Source organism: Natator depressus, chromosome 5 (assembly GCF_965152275.1).
Source record: "Natator depressus isolate rNatDep1 chromosome 5, rNatDep2.hap1, whole genome shotgun sequence".
NCBI classification, from domain to species: Eukaryota; Metazoa; Chordata; order Testudines; family Cheloniidae; genus Natator; species Natator depressus.
Window position 1 is genome coordinate 115,172,354 of NC_134238.1, and position 23,866 is coordinate 115,196,219.

At 40.9% G+C, this 23,866-nt stretch overlaps 1 protein-coding gene across 4 annotated transcripts in view; it reads right to left on the reverse strand.

The window, feature by feature from the left end:
- Positions 1–23,866, reverse strand: part of LINGO2 (leucine rich repeat and Ig domain containing 2) — a 777,598-nt gene that overhangs the window by 655,462 nt on the left and 98,270 nt on the right. Inside the window, exon 1 of one of the 4 annotated variants that reach the window (XR_012639615.1) lies at positions 19,750–19,886. The exons of the other annotated variants lie outside the window; for them this stretch is intronic. The gene's annotated coding sequence lies outside the window, so the exon portion shown is untranslated. Of the gene's footprint in view, positions 1–19,749; positions 19,887–23,866 lie in introns of those variants that run through there. 4 annotated transcript variants of the gene reach the window in all.

Consider the following 23,866-nt stretch of genomic DNA (forward strand, 5'->3'; position numbering starts at 1 on the left):
TACTATTTAGTGTACTAGCTCAATGAGAGAGATACCAGGGAGTACGTCTATGCAGGATGGGAATGTTACATTGCATGTGTAGACATAGCCTAAAGGTGCCTAGATTTGGGCACCCAAAATTTGAGGTAAGCAAAACTCATTGGTCACTTTTGAAAATCTTAGCACAAATGCCAAGCACGGATATGTAAAAGTGATGGGTAGGACCCTAGGTTTTCTGCTTACAAACTAGCATGACAAAGCAAGAGAGACATGATGCAAGTGAAATGGTAGAAAAAGGAACCACATAAACTATCTCCCTTGGGTACATGTAGAATGCAAATCTAAGTGCGTTAAGGAAATTATAAATATGTGTAATATAACATTAAAGTAGTGCCTTTGCATTGTTGTTTTTTTTTTTTGGCCTGCTCTCTCAGGGTCAATGGCAACTACCGAGTGTTTTATCAGTTGTAATCCCAACAGGCAAATACAAATGTAAACTTGAGGCTCTGCAGTAACATATGTGACCCTGTATGCCACACAGATGTTAACCAATGGCTGCAAATATGGTGTGTTCCACGGAGAAGGGTCTCTAGAAATCAACAATGACAAGAAAGAGAAGAATCAAGTACCTCAGGGGATCTTAGAATAAGTAGTAATAAGAGTGAAAGAGGAGAGTGTAGAATTACATTTCTATTTCCTATTAATCTCTTTTCGCCCTGCAGTGAATAGTTTTAATGATCAGATTTCAGTATTGTATCTGGTGCATATGCAGATAACACCACATTACAATATTCCCCAGGGCTGCCGGTTGAGAAATACTGATATTCAATAATCATCGCTAGAAAAGTGACAAAATTAAAATAAAGGTACATACATAGGTAACAGAGCAATTGGATTGACTTTCTCTATATGCTGTGAATAAGAGGGGTGAGAAGGTGGACCCCTGTACCACTCCACATTAGTATTTTCCAAGCTGAAGAGCAATTGCCAGGCAGGCAAGTCAGCAGTGTCTCTTGAGTCATGGTAATAAAGACAGTAGATGTATTATGATTTTCTCATGGCCCACAGAGCCCATTGTAATTGCCATCTTGAAAGTCTGTAAGACTACTCGTGTGATTAAAGCTAAGCTCAGTTATGTGTTTTGCTGGATCAGGGTCACAGTGATCAACATCTTTCAGGATCAAACCCTAATTTTACTGTGAGAGACCTTTCTTTACTTTGGACCTGAAGATTTTTCTGGAAGTGAACCACTGGCTAGGTAAGTGGTGCAGGGTTTTGGTTTTGTGAAACATTGGTTGAACCTTCTATGGGGAGAGAAGGCCGTACAATTTGGATGGCCTCCACCTCAGTAGAAGGGGAGCCAATATGCTCAGGAACAGGCTGGCTAGCATACTCAGGAGGGCATTAAACTAATAACAGAAGGGGAGTGTAAAAAGAGGGAAGATATGAACACTCATTTAGCACAAAATTGAGATGTTAAGAATAAAGGCAGAAGGAGCGGCACTCTGTCAAAGATGGCATTATTTGAATCACTGATAACTCAAAAGAAAATGATCTTGAATACTTATGGATCAATGTCCTAACAGATAAAACACAAGACCGGGTATTAACTGGTGTCTGCCACAGACCACCAAACAACACGAGGGAAGAGGATGACTAACTCCTTATGAACCTATCTAGAATGTGTAGGGGGGAAAGGCTGCATGACCATAGAGGACTTCAGTGTGAACTATATATGTTGGAGGGTTCATGCAGTCAGCGCTAAAAAAACTACTAGAATTTCAAAACAGTATAGATGGCAATTTATTAACTCAAAAATTGATATGTCCAGCACAGGTGAATTCCATATTAGGCTTTTTCTTGTCAGCTAAAGAGGAACTGATAACAGAAATAAAAGTTACTGGTAACTTAGGTACAAGCAACCATGGCTTAATGACATTTATAATGTGCAAACAGAATCAAGTCCAAACAAGTAATATGCGGGCTTGCTATTTTAAAAGGGTCAGTTTTAAAGAACTGAAAACAGTTATAAACCAAATCAGATGGGAGGAAGAGTTTTATCAGAAAAATGTGAATGATAATTGGGAACTGTCTAAGAACTCTTTACTAGATGCCTCAAAAGCCACAATCCCCAATCTTCCACTATCAAGGAAGAAGGCTGTATTAGTTAAAGCCCATCTGGTTTAGGGGAGCAGTGAAGGCAAGTATATATATATATATATATATATATATATATATATATACACACACACACACACACACACACACACACACACAACTGAAAGAAAGGGAAAGTTGATAGTAATGAATATAAATAAGAAGCTAAGAACTGTAGAACACTGAAAAGGGAAGCAAAGGAACACAAGGAGAAATCCATGTCCAGCAGAGTTAAGAACAATAGTAAGAAGTATTTTAAGTACTGGTATACTATGAACAAAAAGAATACTGACCTTGATCCATTATTAGATAGAAATGGTATCATCATCAATAATAATACAGAAAAGAAAAGGGTTCGATAAGTATTTCTGTTCTATATTTATTTAGGGGAAAAGACAGATGATATAGTCTCATTATATGTTAATGATAACATTCCGTTCCACTAGTATCTCAGGAGGCCAAGAAACAGTAGCTATTAAAGTTACATATTTTAAAATCAGCAGATCCAGATAACTTGCACCCAAGAATTTTTAAAAGAGATGAATGAGGAGTTTGCCAGATCATTCTTGTAAATTTTCAATAAGTCTTTGAATACTGGGGAAGTTCCAGAAGACTGGAAGAAAGGTAATGTGACATATTTAAAAAGGGTAAATGGGATGACCTGGGTAATTATAGGCCTGTCAGTCTGACATCAATCCTGGGCAAGATAATGGAGTGGCTGATACAGGACTCGATTAATAAAGAATTACAGGAGCATAATGTAATTAATGCCAATAACATGGGTTTATGGAAAACAGATCTTGTCCAACTAACTTGATATCTTTTTTTGATGAGATTACAAATTTGGTTGATAAAGGTAATAGTGTTTGTATAATATACTTGAACTTCTTAAGGTGTTTGACATGGTACAGCATGACATTCTGATTAAAAAACTACAATATAAAATTAATATGGCACACAATAAATGGATTCAAAGCCAGCTAACTGATGGGTTTCAAAATGAAATTTTAAACAGGAATTCATCATCAAGAGGGTATGTTTCTAGTGGGCATCAGATCTCTTAGACTTTGGGATAAGACGTGGTATTGAAATAAACAAAAAACAATTAAAAAAAACTAACTATAGCAGCGGTGGGCAAACTAGGGCCTGGGGGCTACATCCAGCCCTTTAGACATTTTAATTGGGAGCTCAAGCTCCCGCCAGGGAGCACGGTCAGGGGCTTGCCCTGCTCCGCATGTAACATGGCTCCATGCAGCTCCTGGAAGCAGTGGCATGTCCCACCTGCGGCTCCTACACTTAGGGGCAGTCAAGGGGCTCCGCACACTGCTCCCATCCCAAGCGGTGCCCCCACAGCTCCCATTGGTTGGGAACCACAGCCAATGGGAGCTGCAGGGGCAGCACCTGTGGATGGGGCAGTGTGCAGAGCTGCCTGACCGCACCTCCGCGTAGGAGCTGGAAGGGGGGACATACCGCTGCTTCTGGGAGATGCTTGAGTTAAGCGCCACCTGAAGCCTGCATCCCGACCCCCTCCCACAGCCCTGATCCCCCTCCTGCCCTCCAAACCCCTCGGTCCCACCCCAGAGCCCGCACCCCCAGCCAGAGCTCTCACCCTCCCCCCCCCCCTGCATCCCAACCTCCTGCCCCAGCCCGGAGCCCCTTCCTGCACACTGAACTCTTCATTTATGGACCCACCACAGAGCCTAAACCCCCAGCCGGAGTCCTCACCCCCTCCTGTACCCCAATCTTGTGAGCATTTCTGGCCCACCATACAATTTCCATATCCAGATATGGCCCTGGGGCCAAAAGGTTTGCCCACCCCTGAACTAGAGCAATTTGACAACATAAGAGTGAAAGTCCCACAAACACTGCAAACAGCCTGAAAAGCTGACCACACATACGCTCTACCCCATCTCATTTATTTAAATTCATATTTGGATTACCTTCCAACTGCATGCCATTATGAAGTCATACAAATGATCAATGAACTCTTTAGAAGTGCTCACAATGATAATAAAATTACATAAACATGACCCTACCACATGAGTAATTTTCATTAATATACACATTTTTATATTAAGGCTACTGTATAAGTACATGAATTTTTGAGACATGACTATAAAACCTGCTATTTTAAACACCAGCTTTTATTACAGATGGTTTAGTGGTTAGAGCAGAGAACTTGGAAGCAGCAGGGCCCAACTTCATTAACTTGATTTGAATTGCTCTCACCCTGGGGCTAAATTTAGCCCCTAGAAACTCTTCCCATCCATGTCATTGACTTGCCATATAATATTGGGAAAGTCACTCAACCTCACTGTCGGATGAATTACTGTTTGTCTGTTTTACAAAGTGGTGTGAAGTTCAATTAAATGTTTGCAAAGCGCTTTGAGAGTCTCATACGAACGGCACATTTCGCATGCCATTTACAACATAATGTAACAGCATGACAATGCAATGCTTACAATATTTAGAAACTATAATATTGCAGAGGAAGGATCAGGGATGGCTCTACCAATTTTGCCACCCCAAGCAGTCGCTGCCGAATTGATGCCGTGGGAAATGGACTGCCGCCCCATTTTAAATGCCGCCTCAAGCACCTGCTTGGAAAGCTGGTGCCTGGAGCCGGCCCTGGGAAGGATGGTCTTCCCCTTCTGTAAACTAGGGATAATAATATTTCCTTCCCCTCTCTGTCTATTTAGATTAAATATATATTAAGATGATGACTGAGCACAATAGGGCTACAACCTCAGGGTGCTATCATAGCAAAATGACAAACAATACTTGTGATGTAATGGTCACTGAGAATATGTGGATTATGGTGCTATTTGTCAAATTCACAAAGAAACCATGTTTATTTCAGGGTTTACCTCAATAACTAGATTCAAAAGCACAAGTGATTTAATTAGTAAATTAAGCTAATACGGTGTGCAATTCATGCATCTAAATACGGATTAAAGACAGTGATGATTTATAGTCTTGTCAGTACCAGGGGATGGTGAGACTTCTATTCCAGAGGGACAGATAGGAATTAAAAGCCGTCACCAGAAGGCATGCTGAGAGGGGAAGAAATATATAGACTATTTTTTTCATTTGTGTACTTATGTATCTTTCATTCATAGGCAAAGAACTGTATGGAGCATTGATGCCTGCAGAGAAGAAACCGTGGCAAGAGGAAATTTGGGGACTTTGGGCTGCTTTAGCTGCCAGGACTTTTGAGAAGGACCAGGAGAAAGGAACCCCAGGGTAGAGAAGTTTGGTTATTTGAACTTTTGTATTAATTGGGGGTGCGGGGCGGGTTGAGGCCTATTTTGTCTTTCAAGCAGAGATAGACAAGCTATAAAGACTCTGAGCCAAAAGAGAAACACTGGAGCATGAGAGGCCTTGAGGCTTAGATTGGGTGTCTGCTTCCTTTTCAGAGTACCAGGCTAGAGCTCACCCCAACTTCCCATATCTAAGTAGGAGCTTGTCAGAGTATCATTCCTGAAGAGCATACTTTTGATACATTTACTTTCATTACTATTAAAGTGCCTTGACTTTTAAACTCATACCATGCAACATTAATGTGGCTTTATGTGCCAAATTGACTCCTGATGTAAACCCACTAAAGTGAATGGAGTTACACCAGGGATATGTTTACCCCTCTTTCTGTTCCACAAATAGGCTCAAACACATGTATCCACAGCAAAGTTTTGGGTCCATCCCTCCCCACCTTTTAAAAAACAAAAAAAACCAAAAAACGTTGCCATGTGTCCGTATACCTGTAACCTGTCTATCCCTACCCCAATTGACCAAAATCTCACGTGTACTAAGGCTGGATGGTTTCCTTGTGATGTGACGTCAGCACAAAGATTTTGTTGGGCGTTCACCATTGCAACTTGTTGTTTCTTTGCTCTGGAACTGGTGGACTAGGAGAGCTCACAGCCTTTGCCAGCACAGCTCGTAAGCTCCACAGACATTTCTGTGTAAACTTGGAGCCCGATGAGGAGAAACATTGACTCTAGCCACACTGCACGCAAGGGTCAGGGAAAACTGCAAAATCTGTGCAGAAGGGAACACCGGAAATACTCTTCCCTCCACATATCCCTGAGAGCACACATCCTCCCAAAAGCAGAGTGGGCAGGAGACAGCCACTTATGGGGTGGAGAAGGCTGCCTCGTCTTGTATACCGTGGAGCTGAGGGGAGGATGCTGTCTCCTTGAATCAAATCCTTCCCTTAATTTCACGGGGGCACAGTCCTCAACTTGAGGCTGTGCCTCAGTAGCATAATTTAGCTCTTTACTAGTCAAACATTGCCTCACACACTTGCTACACATCTAGTTCATCATCTTCTGCCTTGTTTTCCACTGTTCATTTACATGCTATCTACTCCTCTCTTCTTATCTACTTCTGTTGCTTGTTAAAGAGATAAGAACTTTAGAAAAAATGATTCACTTGCTCTATAATACGATTCACATTTTAGTTTTAGCTCGTTCCCTCTGTTCCTGCTACTTCATTCTTTTTGTCTGAGAGAAGTTTGGCTTCTTTTTTTTGCCAGGGCTGGTGATTGGGCCTTTAAAATGACACTGCAGTTTTCTAACAATACCCCTGATCCCAACAGGTGCTTAGTGTTCTCAAATCCCGTTCAAGCCAGCAGGAAATGAGGGTGTTCAGCATCTTGCAGGATTGTGCCCAACTTGAGTACATAGACATAACCAAAGCCCTACCGCTCCTATGTTTCCCACAGAAAGCTTTTAAGACTTGAATCTTACCTCTGTGTAAGAATTACTGGCTTTGTACCTCTCTGACCTGGAACCTTGTCATTCCCTTCACACAGACCATTTACTGCTACTCACTGTCCAAAAGCACTTAAGACTTCACACCTCTAACTTTCACCTACACAGAGCCAGCAGCTGCTATGACTATTCCAGATGTACAGTATTAAAGTAAGTCATGAGGATTTAAGTATTCATGACACACTGATGTGCTAATGCTGCCACCGTCCACAAAAGAGATCCACTTCCTGGACACTCCAATGCTAATAAGAGATGGCCATATAAACACCACCCTATACCGGAAACCTACTGACTGCTATATTTACCTACATGCCTCCAGCTTTCATCCAGACCACATCACATGATCCATTGTCTACAGCCAAGCTCTACGATACGATACAACCACATTTGCTCCAACCCCTCAGACAGAGACAAACACCTACAAGATCTCTATCAAGCATTCTTACAACTACAGTACCCACCTGCTGAAGTGAAGAAACAGATGGACAGAGCCAGAAGAGTACCCAGAAGTCACCTACTACAGGACAGGCCCAACAAGGAAAACAACAGAACACCACTGGCCATCATGTACAGCCCCCAGCTAAAACCTCTCCAGCACATTATCAACAATCTACAACCTATCCTGGAAAACGATCCCTCACTCTCACAGACCTTGGGAGGCAGGCCAGTCCTTGTTTACAGACAGCCCCCCAACCTGAAGCAAATACTCACCAGCAATTACACATCACACAACAAAAACACTAACCCAGGAACCAATCCCTGCAACAAACCCCGTTGCCAACTCTGTCTGCATATCTATTCAAGGGACACCATCATAGGACCTAACTACATCAGCCACACCATCGGGGCTCGTTCACCTGCACATCTACTAATGTGATATATGCCATCATGTGCCAGCAATGCCCCTCTGCAACAGACATTGGCCAAACTGGATGGTCTTTACGTAAAAGAATAAATGGACACAAATCAAACATTAAGAATTATAATACTCAAAAACCAGTAGAAGAGCACTTCAATTTCCCTGGTCACTCAATAACAGACTTAAAAGTGGCCATTCTTCAACAAAAAACCTTCAAAAACAGACTTTAATGAGAAACTGCAGAACTGGAATTTGCAAACTTGACACCATCAAATTAGGCCTGAATAAAGACTGGGAGTGGCTGGGCACTACAAAAAGTAATTTTCCCTCTGCTGATACTCACACCTTGTCGGCTGTTGGGAATGGACAACATCCACCCTGACTGAATTGGCCTCGTTAGCACTACAAAAAGTAATTTTCCCTCTCTCAGTATTCACTCCTTCTTGCCAACTGTTGGGAATAGGCCACTTCCATCTTGATTGAATTGACCTCATTAACACTGATGCCCCACTTGGTAAGGCAATTCCCATCTTTTCATGTGCTGTAATATATATACTTGCCTATTGTATTTTTCACTCCACGCATCTGATGAAGTGCATTTTAGCACACAAAAGCTTATGACCAAATACATTTGTTAGTCTCTAAGATACCACAAGGACTCCTCGTTGTTTTTACTGATACAGACTAACACGGCTACCCTTCTGAAACTATTGAACATGGCTCTTAAATTATACTTTGCTATGCCATGGAGCAGAACTACATTGTTTTGTCCAATTTCCAATTATTACCCTTAAAAACTTTCCAGTTGCGTTAGCAGATCCCACATTATCTTGAAGTCAGAATAGACAGACTATTGCAACCAGTGAGTTTAGAGATATGTAGGTTATCATTATTTGTATTACAGTAGCTCCCAGAGGCCCCAACTCAGATGGTCACTAAAGCGGGGGGAAATTTTCAGACAAAACTCTCCCCCCCACACACACACACTTAAAAATGTAGATTGGGTTGACCAACATACATCACAAATGTGTGTCAAATTTGCTGAACTGTTTCAGCCAAAAAGAGTCCAGGTTTTCATGTTTATTATTTTTTTTAATTCAAAATGCCCTTTCATGTAGAATATCACTTCAGTTTTATTTTTGAAATACTTAAAAATTCTAAAACAAAAATTAAACGTATTTTGGGTTGAAGTAAACAATTTTTTCTCCTGGTTTGGCCAGAGAAACAAAAAAATCGATAGTTTGCACAATTCAGATTGTGACTCCCATCATGGTAAGTGCTGAAAGCAACAGTTCCTGCCATGGAGGGTTTAAAATCTAATTAAACAAAGATTTGCAGAATTTACAAGACGGCAATGTTTCAAGTTGCCTTTGGCATTATAGTTTCACTGCAATTTATGAAATTAAGTTGTCTCCTATCTGGTTTAAAGTTAAAGTTAATTTGAACTCCTGAATCCAAATAATTTGTGATTACCTGCCTGTTGATGTTATTTGTATACAAAGCAGACAGAAGACAACTTAATTGTTATCAAGTACAACAAGTTGACAGAGCGGACAGATGTAGGAAAACATGATTGTTCATTAAATTGAACAAACATGTTATAGAATTTAGGAGCATCTACTCATGTTGGGTCAAAAAGGGTAATTTTTCATTTGGTTTAACCAAATAATTTCATTTATAGAAGAAAGCATCTTTCAAAACCACTGCTCAAACGCAATAATCAGTAGAAAGGGATAGAGTGGAATACTGACTGGTATTATTTCTATTGCAGTAGCACCAAGGAACCCCATTGCTCTATGTACTGTACACACACACACACACACACACGCACAGAGTTTAGCGGTAATCTAAACAGGGCACTAATTCCACCAGAATAAAAGGAAACTTCTGTTTCCCCCAATCGTCCCTTCAGTTTAAAAATACTGTCCTTTATTTACAAATTCGTCAAATATGCAGCCATGATTTCATTGCACATATAAAAATAATATCATGGTAACCTAAAACAGGAAGGAGGAAAAGGATACAGAGGTGTCTCCAGAGGCCTGAACAGAACCAATGCATTTTAATAGGTCTAGTATGGAGGAAGAGGGGCATTCCCAGACAATATTTTGGAAGACTATTCAGAATTAGTGGTATTGTTGAGCGGTAATACTTGGGACATGTTGGCTCCAGTCTTTAAAAATAGCTACATATTTCTGGATGACTAGACTTCAGAGCTAGATTAGTGAAATCTAAGACACTGCATGCATGCCTGTCGTACTGATACAATAGTAAAGCATCCCAACTCAGGACTATACACTCTAATTGAAAGGTACCAATCCTAATACAAAAACTTAAAATATTCATAGATTTCAAGACCAGAAGGGATCATTATGACCACCTAAGTTTTACTTCTTCGAGAACACAAAACACAGAACTTCCCCAAAATAATTCCTAGATCATATGTTTTAAAAAACCCATATAATCTTGATTGAAAAAATTGTCAGTGATGGAGATTCCACCATGACCCTTGGTAAATTGTTCCAATGGTTAACTCTCACCATTAAAAAGTTGCACCTTATTTCCAGTCTAGCTTCAACTTTTAGCTATTGGATCTTGTAATGACATAAAATATAAAGTAATTGATCTTCATATAGCTTAACAAACTATGCCACTGTGCAGAATCATCTGCTGCAGAGGGGGACTGTGTGACAACTTGTTACAGCTTCAGGCTCCCTGATTCTTATGGCACCCTAAGCCCTGGCGTTGGTTAGAGACGCTTGGGGCTGTACTAGCTTATACCAGTTGTGACTGTATACAGTTGAGCATAGCTGGAGCAAAGCAAAGCATACTCCAGCCACACCCTCTGCCTGTCCTGACATGGCCCCCTCAAAACACCCACATGCCACAGCCTGGTAGGATGAGTGGTGCAGTGGCTAATGATATATTTTCTGCTAGCTCCCCATGCTGGGGGATTTCTTAGGTGGTCACATCCATCTTTTTAGCAATCCCTTTGCACTGCCTGAACCCAGGGCTGAGCTGAGTATCTGGCCCACTGTTGCTAACAAATATTCATGTCCATCAGATACATTGCATTTGTTTTGCAGTCTATAGAAAGTTTGAGATTTAAACCTTCTCTCATTATGGCTACTGAGAACGAGGGCCTTAAATTTGGTTGAGATTTGTTGTGGGAATTTTTGATTCAGATTCGTTTTCAGCAGCACACCTTTCTTAGACGCCTAATACCAGCCCTCGGCAGTCATCAGGGATGAACTGAGATAAGCAATTAAACTGCCTATCATGAAACAACGAAGCATATACCTCCACATATGCCACTGCCTCCATGATTGACATTTTTTTTGTTTGTTCCATGATCTACTTAAGCGCAAAGTAAGTAGAATTCAAATAAAATTATAGAAGTTAGAAATAGAAAAGATGTCTATCAAATCTTCCTGCTCCAGATGTGCTACATAGTCCCGTTAGAGGAGGCATCTGATATTTAGTTGACACAACATTTCATTTTAGCCAAAAGATTTAAAAAAGAAAAAGAAAAAGAAAAAGAACCTTTAATTTCAGCTGAGGTTTTAACCAGTTGCAGATACACCTCATATTGGGTCTGATTTTTCTAGCTTTGACTATTGCAAAGCATGAAGAGAATTGATACTTTTTCAGTGTTTGCAGTTAGAAAGCAAAATGACCATCCCAAGAAAAACTGACAAAAAGAGCTGCTTGATGCTGTCTTTTTTGCATATTCACCAGGCAGAGTCTCCAGAACTGGACTGAGCACCCAATTCAGGAAAGCACTAACTCAAGTGCTTGACTCTGGTGGACTTATTACTTTCAGAAGGTAGCAAGGGCTTAAGTGCCTTCCCAAAACAGGTGGTGCTTTCCTGAATGAGAAAACAGAATCCTCTGCTCCCAAACAGCTGTGTGTGTCTTTCAATTTTAATTCATTTAGAAATCTTTGCTGTATTTTAATTGTTATACTGTTTAAAACTCCTGATTGAGTCTTTTTAAAGAGAAGATAAACTTTAGAAGGGGCAAATTAAAATTGGGAGGGAATAAGTACATGAAGTCTCCAGGGTGAAAAGAATAATACTGACAGTGTGGATGGTAGGCTTGAGAGCAGGAATTCTCAACATCTGTTCACTGGGGCAAGAAGAGGCGTTGGTGATTTTGTAGGTGGCACTATTCCCTGTGAGTCAGCACTGAACCAGTGCCCAGGCTGATAGCACTATGGATGTATGAATTTTGCAAAGTGTTTGCGGATCATTTTAGATGGAAGGTGCTAAATAACACAAAATATTGGAGGACTACATATAATTACGCCAAGTAGACATAATTATCCAAAATATATAGAGAATATAAAATTTTTAAGAAATTTGCACAGAAAAGACTATAGGAAGACATTTTGCAAGCACAGTAGTTTTTTAAGGGAATGTTTTCTTTTCAAACCATCAATATTGGATGTATTTGTCCCAATGTTCATTTCAGAACTCATGTTCTTTTCAAGTTAATATAGTCTGGAGATCCCCAAAGACACCTCTTCAAACAATTATGATGGAAATGAGCCTTGTACTTGTTCCAATATGCATGAGGTAAGTAATTAAAAACACATCTTATATATTCTTAGGGACGAACCAGCATAGGATTTCTCAATCTACTCTAATTCCAGGAAAAAAAAGATTCCCTATGTATTTTACCCATACAGTTCTACTTGTCATATCAAAGGCCCCTAATACTACCAAGTTTTACACACATGCTTAACTTTAACTAGGAGAGTATGCCAATCGACTTCAAATGGGACTACTGACATACTTACAGTTAAGCATGTGTGAAAGTTTGCAGGGTCAAGGTTTTAATCATGACAGCCATTAAAAAAACAACCTGAGATGAAATGTACGAGCAACAATAGCTTCTGATGCTCTTCATGGCTACACAAGGAATTACAAAGGCACGCATGATGTTTGTGTTTTTCTGGGACATGTGTCATTGTGTAAGTACCATGCATGAAATCCGGGCTCCACTGAAGTCAATGGGAGTTTTTCCTATTACCTGTCAGCCATGATTCATGTATTGCAAGAAAACAGGTCTTGCTCCTGATGCAAACAACTACCATTACTCTCATTCTAAGTAGTATTTGCTCACATGAGCAGTCTCCCTAAAGCCAATGGGAATCACGTGAATAAGTGGTATTGCAGAAACAAAGTGGGTGAGGTACTATCTTGTAAGAACTGGCACTGCAGCAGTATGTGAGTTAAACTGGGTTGCTAAATACTTTACCCCAACAATTTACATTTTACTTCAGCTTAAAGAGATATATCCTTCAGTGTAATGAAGATATACCACAGTTTTATGGTCAACTTTAAAGCATATATTATTAAAATGATATATTTTCATTTTTTACTGAACTGTTGTATCAGTCCACACGAATTCATAAGCAGATGGTGTATAAAAGTTACAGTATAAGTGCAAAATACAATAATTATAGAAAGAATAATCTTCTGTGGTTATGACTGAAACCAGCTTCTAATTTTCACCCTGATTTGAAGCCATGTTCAATTTAGTGTGCCACATCCTACCACAACATGGAGATTCTTCTTCCTCCCCATCAAACTTTGGGGTAAAGGGTCCCATTTTCAAAAGATCCTAACTGACTTAGGAGCCAAAGACCCTTTGCCGCATGCTTTGGGGGCCCCCGAGCTTCAGTGTGTGTCCGTCGTGCTGGGCCAGGTGCTGACTTTTCGAACTGCTGGGGGGAGAGGGGGGTTGACCCCCCTGGCTCTGCCCCAGGCCCCACCCTTACTCCACCCATTCCCCAAGGCCACTCCACCTCTTACTGCCCCGCCCCAGGCCTACCCCGTCCCTTCCCTGCCCAGTTCCACCCCCTTCCCCAAGTGTACCACATCCTTACTCCTCCCCACTCCCTCCCAGCCTCCCTGCATGCTCCAAATCAGCGAAGGGAGGGAGTGGGGAGGCGCTGATCCACGGGGCCGTGGGTGGTCAGGAGGCGCCGGGGGTGGTCAGGAGCTGATGGGGGTTTGCCGGTGGGTTCTCAGCACTCACCATTTTTTCCCCTGTGGACCACCCATGGAGTCGGCGCCTATAGGCTGCCTCAGGGGGTGTGGGGTTAGGGTGAGGAGGGGCCCTAGGCCAGCCTGTGGGAGGTGGGGTTAGGGGTGCCCATACAGGCTGATTTGTCCTGGGTCCTGCACCCCTCTAGGGATGGCCCTGACTCCCAGTGAGATTTATACTGCCAAGTGCCTACTTTTGGCAATTGGATGAAGGTGCTTTAAAAAACAAATTTTACTTAAAGGTATTGCATACAAAGTTTTTAGTGACTGAAATTTTTAAAAATTCTTCTAATTTTTTATTTATTTTATTTTTGGTTCTCTCTGTTGCAGGTATTCATTTACCTCCAGACTCAGTAATGCTTTGACCTTCTCCCCCAATGTCTTGCAGTTTAGCTCAAATTAAAAATACTTATATTCCTAATAACCCCTAATCCTGTGTGCCTGTGATATTCAGAAAATGAGTGCCTAAAATTAGCTTCCTAGATTCTTGCTTAGGTGCCTACATAAGAGGTATCATTTTAAAAAGTGATGTGTATCCAGCAGTTCCAATTTAAGTAAATGGGAGTTAAAGGTGTTCATCATCACCACTCAGGAAGTGACTAGCACCTACAGGACTTGATCTTAACAGAATATAAATGTGGGTTATTCCACACCCATGGAAACTAAAATCAGAAAAGAGGTGAGAAAAAATAATTGGATCTGAATATTCTTTAAACAGCAATGATAATAATCATAGGCATTTCACACATGGATCACTCCACATCATTTTCAGACTTACCACCTCCTCTGAATGCTATGCATCCGATGAAGTGAGCTGTAGCACACAAAAGCTTATGCTCAAATAAATTTGTTAGTCTCTAAGGTGCCACAAATACTCCTTTTCTTCCTGTAATGTTTTGTATTCCTCGTCCAGTTTGCCAGTTTCACCATAATTTAATCCATGCTTTTTAAATAAGACTTTCTTCCAAGCTGTAATAGTTAGAGCGGCTATATGCCGATAGGGAGCTCTAGGATTCATGAATACAGGACACATTTCCTGTGTGTTGTAGCTGCTTGTTTTGAGTTAATTTACTCACTCAATTTTCCCACCATTACGCTGAGTAGCAGTTACTCAAAGTCCCAGTGAAGTCCATGGGACTGCTTGTGCGACTAAGTGTTACACAGTGAAAATACAGGTTGCAGAATTTGGTATTTAGATAGAACTGAGTAACTACAGGCATCAGAAGTAGGGTTTGGGCAGGAATGGGATTTTCGTTCTGCAATAATTTCAAGATTTTGAAAAAAATAGATCAAAATTGGAACAAAAACCTGCTACGTCTCAATATTTTTTAAGGAAGAAAAGGCTAGAAAATTCAATTTCAGGAGAACGGAAACCATTTTTTTTAGCTTGCTATCTGCCCACCTGGTAGGTAGGCTATATGACTGCCCACCTTCTAAGTAGATTGCCTGGCTGCTGGGCTGCTTGCCAAGTAGGCAGCTAGGGAACTGAGCGGCCTGGGGAGCTGGCCAACCCAGGAATATGGAAGCCCCATTTCCATGGCAGCCCACCAGACTGGGAGCTGGGGAGCCAGTTATCTTGGAGAATGAGTATAGGGCCATTTTGCCAGCCCACCTGCCTGGTTTCCTTCAAAACTTGCGATAGAATCAACGTGCTCCCACAGAATGCTTCATTTCCATTGGATCCATTTTCTGACAGAATACTTTTCCACCAGACCATTTTCAGCCCAGCTGTAGTCAGACGCTATGGTATAGCAGCAGCTAGGACAGCAGCACATTCTGGATAAAAGATCTCGGAGAATCACCTAGGTAAGTTGCTTTACAATTTTCATTCTCATCTTTTGGTAATGAAACACCCATGTCACGAATCTATCCTCGGCAGGGAGCCTCCTTAAGGAGCTACATGTGGAGTGCAAGCACCCATCCCAGCAGGCTTCTGTGGCACAGGTCAGTCTAGTGGGGCTGGTGCTTAGCTCTCAGGCTGAGGCCTTCTGGCTGTTTCTTCCCCTCTCGGGATCCCAAGTGAGCCAAACCAAACTGTCCACAGTCAGCAAATGAGGTTAAATAAAAGCATGAAAAAAAAAAAAAAAAAAAAAAAAACTTGTAGGCACCTTTAGTTGGAATACTGGCCTCTCCTATTTCAGAGGGCCTTGGAAATATCCAAGTCCAACACAGAGTTCACTGGATCTCCAGTACAAGTCCCAGTCTCTTTCCCCTTCTTAAACCAGGGGATCTGTGTACCCCTTCTGCAAGGGCAGAGGCTATCTTGGCTGTCAGACCTTTATCTGGGAGCTGGGGGGCTCATCACCCTCTTCCCTGCCCAGGGTTGCATCCACCTGTGTGTGTGTGTGTGTGTGTGTGTGTGTGTGTGTGTGTTTTGACACAGTAGCCTCATTGTACAAGGCTACGACCACCACTTTCTTCATTCATTTTCAGCCAAGGGTTTTTATTCCCCCCCTTCAAATCCTTTCACTCAGGCAAGCATTCTTAAGGAAATGCAGCAAGAGGTGTGCGCGTGTGCGCGCATGCGCACACACGCACACACTATTACATTTTTCTGACATTCTCACAATTCCCAACAGGGAAAAATCTTTGATTCCATGCCAATTCCATTTTGCTTTCCATAGAATAGTTTTTGCCATTCCTTTGGAAGCTCCTTCATGATCACACTCACATTCTTGTGTACTTAAGGGTATCTTAATATCCATTCTCATGTTTTCGAGCATTTTTTTTTCACTGCTTTGTCAGCCATCTCATTTCCAGGTATTCCACTATGCACTGGAATCCATGCCATTGTTAAACAGATACCTACTTGCACTATTTCTGTAGTTAGGAAATGTCATTTCTACTTTACAGTCCCTGTTCTGATCATACTGCCTGACAAGGAATCAGATAAAATTACAGTTGCAGCTGGTCGCATCTCTCTTACCCAGATAAGTGCCAACATTATCCCCATTAGTTCAGCTGTCAGAATGGTCACATAATTCAATAGCCTTTTGGACTTCTGGATTCCAACAGTAGGAACTCAGAAGGCTGCTCCACTCTACCAGTGCTGCCATCTTTTGATCCATCTGTATAGACTTGGCAAAGCTGGCTCCAATTTTCATAAATTTTAAATTCAGATCTTTCAATGGCCATCATGTGTGGATTTTATCCTTCCCTTGTTTTGTTCCCCCATACCATTCCAAATTCACCAATGGAGGAAAATAACTGACCAGCTGTACTTTGATTTCCCAAGGCTAAATAATTTTTGTTCTCTCAATTTTTCTTTGTTACCTATCTCCTTTACTCCTTTTTTGACCCTCATAGTCAGAGGCAATCCATACCATTTTGTCTACTAATCTCCCAGAAATCCTCCTAAATCTGTTGTGTATTTCTGTTTTCAAGAATCCCTTTTACCTTTGTCCAAAAAGTTAGATCTAATAGTTTCATCCTTAGATTTATAGTGCTTCTCCAGTGGCTATTCGCAGCACACGTTCTGGTGTTATCAGTTTGCCACCTTCCAATTGCACAGCTTGGCCCTGGAGCACTTCTAAGTTTCTACAGGCAGGTCTACACTACACAGTAGGTCAACATAAGGCAGCTTATGTCAACCTAATTATCTCAGTGTCTACACTACAGCCTTCCTCCTGCTGATGTAAATGCCCTACTATACTGAAATAACTCCACCTCCATGAGAGTTGAAAGGCTTATGTCTGTTTAGTTAGAGTGATGCAGTGTCTGTGTAGACACTGTGTCCCTTACATTGGCTGTTGGCTGTCTTGTCAATTCACGGCAGAAAAATCCCTTACTCACCAAAACATTTGCCCTTTTATTCCAATTTTGGCTAGTTTATAGAGGAGGCCCTCCATAGCATGTCATATGCTTTTTCAGTGTCCAAGATGACTTATCAACGTTTTTAGTCTTTATGCTTTTTTGTACCTTCATTTCTAGACACACCATCTTCCTTTTCTGAAACCACTTTGTACCTCAGTTATATTTTTCTCCAAGTATTCCACTAGTCTTACATTTACCTTTTTCCCATGATTTTCCCCACACATGATGTGAGGGCAAAGTGTTGTCAGTGTTGATGGGAACTTTTCTACTAGCCCTAACAATGACCATGTAACCAACATATATGCACCTGAGATTTGGTGTTTTGGCAAGTTCCAAGTTTTTGCACAACTGAACTGCTGGGAAGCAGTAGGTCCTCGAGAGGTCACATGCACATTGGGAGCACATCACAGGAAATGATGCTGGCACAAAGGAAACCAATTTTCTATATAATTCACATAAAACACATTGTTTACTCTTAAAAGTAATGCACTACATTTGCCTGAAAACAAACAGGAATAACATAAGCATCACTAACAGGAAGGTCTGTTTATTGGATTAGATATAGTTAGAAGGATAAGAAGATTTATTGTACGACTGAGTCCATCTCGCTGTGAAGGGAGAAATATATTCTCCCAACAGACTGTATTCTTTAATTGATATCACACTTTATCTTAACCCTGGAAAGTTTGCAAACCTAGTGGCACATGAAATCCTCCTAGCATTCCCAGTTTTCATTTATTCTGTGGATAGTTTTGGATTTTTTTGGTGCCTCCTCAGATTTCTTCTTTTTTTTTTTTAAACCTGTGACTGAGTCATCACAGCCATCATCCATTTTAAAAACCTTTTACCAGAATGGTAAACAGTACCACGCTCCAGCAGTTTCAGATAATGTGCAAAAAATAGCACCTATGTAAACCTTCCACCTTGCATTGCTTTTTACACCATTTCCTTCAATTTAATTGGTAATGGAATAATGAAAAAAGGACAAAAAGATGCTGAAAAGTGAACTACAGACTGAAACAGTTTTTAACTTGAGGTTCAGTTAACTCTGGACATGCAACTTGTGCCCAGATTTTCAAGGTTAATATACCGTGCTTTTTGAATGGCAGTTGTATTGTCATAGGAGTCAAACCTTCCCCCACTATAATGAGAGTAGCTGGGCAGTGCACAGAGCAACAAGCTTTCTCCTTGGATAGGTGAAATAGGGACTCTGCCCCACCAACCCAGAGAAGTCATGCAGTTTCATTTTAAGTGGCGGCTTCTACGAGAAGAGGGAGCTCAGGTTCAGCACAAGCAAGTGGGTGAGGGGAACTTGCTTATTCCACCATCTCACGAAAGGCATTTGGCAATGGGACCCAAGCAAACGGGAAGCATAATCCATCCAAAGAAAATAGCAACCCAACGTGGAATGAAATGTTTATAATTCTGTTTCATTATCAGCTCCTGCCACAGTAGATTATCGGTGTGGCTTTAGAGTTCCCAGTAGAATAATAATGAAATCAAGGCCATATCTTCCACACATTACCACTGACAATTAAATATCAATAAATATGAACCAATCTCCACTGAACATCCTCAGCACAGACAGTGCTGTGGAAAACAAGCACTATGCAAATGCTCCTTTGGCTATTATGACAAAGGTTTGCTATTTCTCTTCCCAAGGAAAAACAGTCCCCAGCATCATGGCCATGCAATTGTGGTTTATAGAAGATGGATCCCACACTACAAAGCATCCCAGAATGCCTTACAGAGAGAGGCAATGTAGGTTAGAGTAGACGGCTTTACAGAATTTGATGTTGAAATATGGTATTGAAGTCGTGTAGTCCAAAAGGAGGGATAAGGGCAGAAAAGCTTGAGTGAAGGAAAAAACCAAGCTGACACTAAGAAGCAATAGTGCTGTAAATAATTGTTCTTAAGATCAAAGACAAGCCTACAGATTTTGAGAAGACAGAAAAACATGCAGTTGTTCCAAGGACACCTGATTCTCTCTGGTCCCGTTCAGCACAACTCCCACCACCACAAGCGATACCCCCCGCCTCCGATAGCCCCAGTTCCAAACCAATCAGTCATTTCCCTTCTCCCGTCACATACTCTACCTAGAGAAAAGAGAACTTACTGTTCTCCGTTTCATGCAGCAGCACCACGGTCCCACTTTGGCTGGAAGGGTGTGCTCACAGGGCCAAATCCTAAACTGGGGTGAACTGCCAATGCTGCTGTATCTCTGGGATACTGTCCCCTCTTAACAACCCATCCTGGAACACAGCTTAGTGTCAGGGCTAACTACCAAACCGAGAAAACACATCAGCCTTTTGAACAAAATAAAACGTTAGAGTGCAAGCTGAATGACTGTACAAGCTGTCCACGGAACAGACTGAGGAAGAGGTGCCATAGAGATAAGAGCTAAATAACTCTCAGCACATGTTAGGTGTGATAGCAGCAATCTGGCGATAATTTATTGCTGCACTCTGAATCCCCAGAATATATCCAAGGCAATGAATCAGAGATTGAATAAATCAGTGGTTGTCCTGGACAAGAAATGAAACACGCTGTTGGGGTTCCAGAAATGGAAGGGAAAAAAAAATACCCACAACAACTGCATCCCTCTGCTCTAAAGTGTCCTGATCTGATGATCATCCCGAATCTCAAAAGCATCTTTCACTTTTATTTACATCAAACACCCCTTATAAAAAGTACCATAGTATTTCGTTTTAGCATAATGATCTAAAATACAACAGCGGACAATAGGGATACTGCAGTGGCTTTTGGAATGACTGGAGAATGCTGTAGTACTTACATGTAAAACAATGTCTTCCAGAGATAGTGTAAAGTTTTGTTTGTTTTACCCCGGCACATATCTATCTTTTTATTTGCTTGGTGCCTACAGTGTGTTAGTATATCAACATGGAAGCATACATAACAATGAGCTAATGTTGGAATAAAAGAAAAAACCATCAAGACCCACTTTCCCCATCCTGACTGTTTAACCATGTTTGCCAAAACAATTTTAAAACCACATCAGCCAGCATGGTTTAAATGCCACTCTCCCCAGAGCGTATATTTCTTCCAGCTCCTCTCCATACATAACGGTTTTAATGCCAGACAGAACAAACAATAGGTGGTATTACTTTTGCTGCCTGTCTCTAGCTCATCTACATCCTCTTTATTGCGAAGGGTACAGAAACAGATCATAAACTGACGTGTAAGAAGCGTAAGTGGTCTCATAAGTGCAGTGAGCCAGTTTCTGCGGTTCCGATTCTCTCTTCTCTCACTGGTGACATCAATAGCTATTTCTGTTCTCACATCAGTGTAAATTGGAGTAATTCCATTGAACTACAGAAAGTTAAAACAGGGTAAAATCAATGTGAAAGGAGAATCAGATCCTGCATCTGCTAACACTGGTGTAAAGCCAATGGAATTATTTCAGTAGAATTATTCTGGTTTTTCACCACATTGCTGAAAGAAGAATTTGGCCCAATCAATCTGCCACAGAGGAAGATTACTACTTCTCGATCACCTTCTCTGGACTTGCACATCTATTCTAATCAATCCCCTAACCCACCATCACGATTTGCCCCTCAAAAAGGCAGATTAACCAACCAAGATGGAATGATTCTTTTTCAGATATGAAAAGCTGCTTGCATGCCACGGAAGATTCGTCTGCCAGCATAGAGCACTAGTTACTTGGAGTTCAGAGGAATACATCAGAGAATAGATAAAATGCAGTTAATGGATCTCAGGGAAGAGTGCTGCTAAATGCAGAAGTGTTCTGTGTGTCACATCACTCATTTTTCAGTTACCAGTCTACCAGATCAGTCACCTGTCTGCACGAATTTAATTACCACATACTTCCACACAGGATGCATGGGTCAACACAAGGCCCTTTTCATAAGGGTTGGTTTTATTCCAGAGAGAAACAATGCAACACAAATGCACTTTCTTCAGTCACACAGCCTCTCTCATAGGGTTCCTTCCCAATGACTGTTCAGCCCAAACCCTAGATCCACTCTCGAGAGCTACTTCCTTCTCCATTAGGTCTGAGTTGGATAATAAGCTACTTGCAACATGAATTCAGTAAAGCCAGCCAATATTTCCCTGCAGGAAACAGGGTGTCTTTTTCTGTGACACATTGCCAGTCTATTTCACTATGGTATGCAGTTACTATTGGTAGTTTGATGGTACTTAGAAGATAACTGGTGAATAATCTGTTGCAATTCTTTCTGCTCTTCATATCTCCAATGAATATGTTGTAGTAGAATAAAGCATATTTTGTTGATTTTATTAAATTCACATATGGGGAGAGTACATTTCACTTGATGTGTGGGAAGCTACCAGCAGAAGAAAATGAAAAAACAAAGATTGCAAAGATTTATTTATAACCAAATTGCTTTTACCTGAGAGGAGTATAAAAGGTAATACTTTTATGTTCCCATAAAAATGAATTGTTTCTTGACAGAATGTGTGCAAATGACAGCTCATTTTATTACTAGAAAGCTATAATACACCAAGTGTACACTACATTATGAGACAAACAGAAGGCTGACAGATGATTCAAGCCATCTGATTAGCTAAAATACAGTAGATCAATTCTCTAGAAAGGCCTTGTATAAAACCATTGAAACAATCACCTTTAAAAATATCCAGACATATGGGGTTTTTAACTCCCCATTTTCAGTTTAGAGCATAACCAGAGCTAATTTGGTGCAAAGCCTTTAAAGGAGAAGAATGACTAGTTTGGGTTAATGGCCCCAGATGCTACTCCTCCCAGTCTAGGGTTTCCCACTGGTGCCGCTTAATATTTTCCAACCCCTTTGCCCCTCCAATGTTCTATTGTGAATTTTTCAGTCTCTGTCATTTTGGAAGCTTCCGTGCTGAATAGCTTTTGTGCTGTCATGCTGGGAATCAGGTATGACATTCATTATCAAGCAATGAAGCCACAGTATTATGGAGTTAATATTCTTTCTTTTGGCTCTAAATTTTCAGTTGAAATGCTTCCCTATCATTGAACTGGGCCCTGCTATTTGGAACAATTGTTCTCCATCACAGGAGAGCCAAAAAAAACTATCCAAAGTTGCAAGGATGGCCATGAGCAAGCTGAACCTCTGCCAGCCTCCAAAGCAGTTCTACAGCTACCAGACCCGCCAAGCATACAGCTACACACACAAGCCCAAAAAGAGGTCTGTCAGAAGACCCATATGTCACTGCTGGGAAACACATTTAAGAGCTTCATATCTAAACATTACAGTTGTCAGTACACTTCTTGAACTATCACAAGCACTGGCTTTAAACAGGGAATCATTCAGAGCAGGAAAACAAAGTTTAGTTTTTTTAAAAAACACCAACAAGAGATGGCGGCAGAGGACAGGAAGTTAGAGAGAGGAGAGAAATATTGGAATCACATTAAAAAAGTCTTTGCTTTACATTATTATATAAATTAGATATATGTTTTTATGTCACTGTGCCTGAATATATCAGATAAGAGTATGTATAAATTGCATATACTTAGTTGTTTCGTCTCAAAGTTTTACTCATAGCGTGTCTCGTCATAGTAACATATTATGTCAACAAGACATAATATCCTCCTAATAGAGTGTAGTATACATTTATATATTCTACCGTAGCGTAGTCAGCACTTAGTACAAGGGCAATTTTGATTGCTATGCCAAAAGTCTCTTGGCACTACTGGCATATTCTTAGGGAAAAAATATTTTGTTTGCTTATACATATTTACTTTATCTTATACACAGAAATCCTACATTAAATTAACATTACTAATGTTGCAAAGCCAAGCAGTAAAAAGTCGGGAAATGCCAGAGTGAAGCTTGTCTATGCAACTTTAATTCAGCCCCCTTGTGCACATACATTATAATACGGTCTTATTACATAATAAACTATTTTTCCACAAGGACTCCTGATTCATTCAGTGCATGGTGTTGTTGCTCAATTAATGAGAAGTTTGTCAATATTTTGTTCTCCTTATTTTTCAGTGTGTAGCCCCAGGCCTAGTTTTCTGCACACTGTTCAAATCCTGCCATGATGACAGGATGATTAACTTTCTCCTGGACTTTTCTACAGCCCTCATCACCATAGCGTCTGAGTGCTTTGCAAACGTTAATGAATTTATCTTCACAAAACGGTTCTGAAGTGAACAGGTGGTATTACCCCCATTATATACATGGGGAGTTAAGTTAAAAGTACCCACTAATTTTACATGCTGCATCTGGAGTTTCCTAGGG